The sequence below is a fragment of the Silene latifolia genome, chromosome 8, assembly GCF_048544455.1.
Source record: "Silene latifolia isolate original U9 population chromosome 8, ASM4854445v1, whole genome shotgun sequence".
In the NCBI taxonomy this organism is placed as follows: Eukaryota; Viridiplantae; Streptophyta; class Magnoliopsida; order Caryophyllales; family Caryophyllaceae; genus Silene; species Silene latifolia.
In genome coordinates this window covers 90908444-90910486 of record NC_133533.1, presented here as the reverse complement: position 1 = coordinate 90910486, position 2043 = coordinate 90908444, and the positions used below count along the sequence as shown (strand labels likewise).

The window sequence follows — 2043 nt, the reverse complement described above, 5'->3', positions numbered from 1 at the left end:
CGGTCAACCGGCAGAGAATACAGCAGGTCTATTCTACGTCAAATTTCCAAGATGTCGCTACCGGTTGGGTAGCCGGTAGCCGGTCTGTCGGCACAGGATGACAATCGCGATAATGGGCCTTGCTTATTTATTTTCATTTAATCCAATGAAACACTATATATACCCCTCCCCTAAGCAATTGTAAAGACAACCCTAGATCTGAAAACTTTCCCTAATTATTGTAATCTTTCCTTAATCAAAGCATTAATCTTTCCATAATTATTATTAATCACTTAGTAAAATTAGTTAGTATTAGTTATTATCAATTTTTTACAATTGGTTTTTGGGATTGTATTGGGAGATTTTGGAGGATTTCCTTCCTTTATTCAATCAAAGCAATCATCTTTACTCTTGTTGGTACATCTTCTCTTATTTACTTGGTTAATCAATTGTTTACATTTTAACTTGTCTTTTATAATTGTTGGAATCTTTACTATGTCATCTCTTTTTGTTATTTGTTCTTTTCCATTTATTTGCTTGAACAATTTGAACATGAGTGAGTAGTAATCTTTCTAGGGTTTAGGGGGAGTCTAAATGGGATTATTGGGCATGATAGTTTGATTATTTTGAGTCTTTGGTGAAGTGTTTGTCTTTCTTAATCATGAACACAAGGTGTTTGATGAATTGTGTGAGTGAGAACTTGTGCTTTTTGTCATAGTTGCTTAATTCCCCCCATTGAATGAGAGTTTGTGGTGGTCTTGTTGCATGCTTTAGAATGGTGTGTTGCTTGATGAGAGTTAGTAATCACCTTTAGGCTAATCAAGAGATTGATTTTCATCCTAGGACAAACCCTCATCATAGACTCCTTGAATCGTCTTGTTTGCCCTTAAACCATTTAGACAAACCCGAAAACCCTAGCCTTTAATCTATCGAATACATCTTTCCTCAATCGTTTGTTTAGTTGCATCAAGTAGTTTAAATCAAATCCTTTTCTTTCATTTTTGACTATACTAGACTCCTATTTAGACTAAGTATAAACCCCTCCATCCTTGTGGTTCGACCCCGATTTACGCACTAAATTGGGTTATATATTGTTGGTGATAAGAGACTTGACCCTACCATAAAATCTTACTCATCAAATGGCGCCGTTGCCGGGGATTGCGTTAGGTTATACTAAGTTTTTTTTAAGAGTCTTTGCTTTGGTCTTATCTCACTTGTTAGTTTGTTTTAGTAGTTGTGTGTTTCATTGTAGAGTGTGTGATTTCTTGCCTTCCCCTAGTGTGTAAAGACACTACGAGACTAACGGTTTATTGAGTGTATGCCTAGAAGGAACCACCAAGCTCTACTCTTCAATTCCGACCCCGAGAGGCTATTTAGAACCTTGAGGACAAGGACCCTTGATAGAGTTCGGAACCCTCCGCAAGCAAACATTGATCAACCAAACTCACACACCCCACAAAATATTGATACCACAACCACACTTCAACCAAACATCACAATTGAGACTCTACTAGAAAACCCTTTTCATAACTTCCCTATTCCAAATAACCCACCTCAAACACCACCCCCTCATATACCAAATCCTCCACCACAAATGGCTCTACGAGATCACAGCCGGCCTAACCATAATGATTCATGTAACCCTATTAATTTTGGCACCTTGGCCCCAAACAACTTTGAAATGCATCCCGCCCAAGTCGGGTTGATTGAGAAGGATTTGTTCGGAGGGCATATTGAAGAAGATGCTCATGCTCACCTCCGAAAGTTCAAGCGGAAGGTTTCAATGATGAAGAAGATTGGGGTATCTGAGGACACCTTGAGGGTGATGTTATTTCCGTTTTCATTGACGGGTAAGGCGGACCGGTGGTTGAACATTCACCCCCCGGATACCTTCACGACGTGGGACGCCTTGGCTAAAGCATTCATGGCCAAATATTACCCATCATCCAAGACCGCAATGCTCCGTAATGAGATTCATACTTTTCAACAAGAAGACGGGGAGTCTTTGGGTGAAGCTTGGGACCGTTATCAAGACCTAATAGCAAGTTGTCCCCATCATGGAAT

At 39.6% G+C, this 2043-nt stretch overlaps 1 non-coding gene across 1 annotated transcript; it reads right to left on the bottom strand.

The window, feature by feature from the left end:
- Positions 1 to 1936: 1936 nt before the first annotated feature.
- Positions 1937 to 2043, bottom strand: LOC141597835 (small nucleolar RNA R71). The gene has a single exon (XR_012523049.1). It is a non-coding gene; the product is annotated as a small nucleolar RNA R71 (small nucleolar RNA).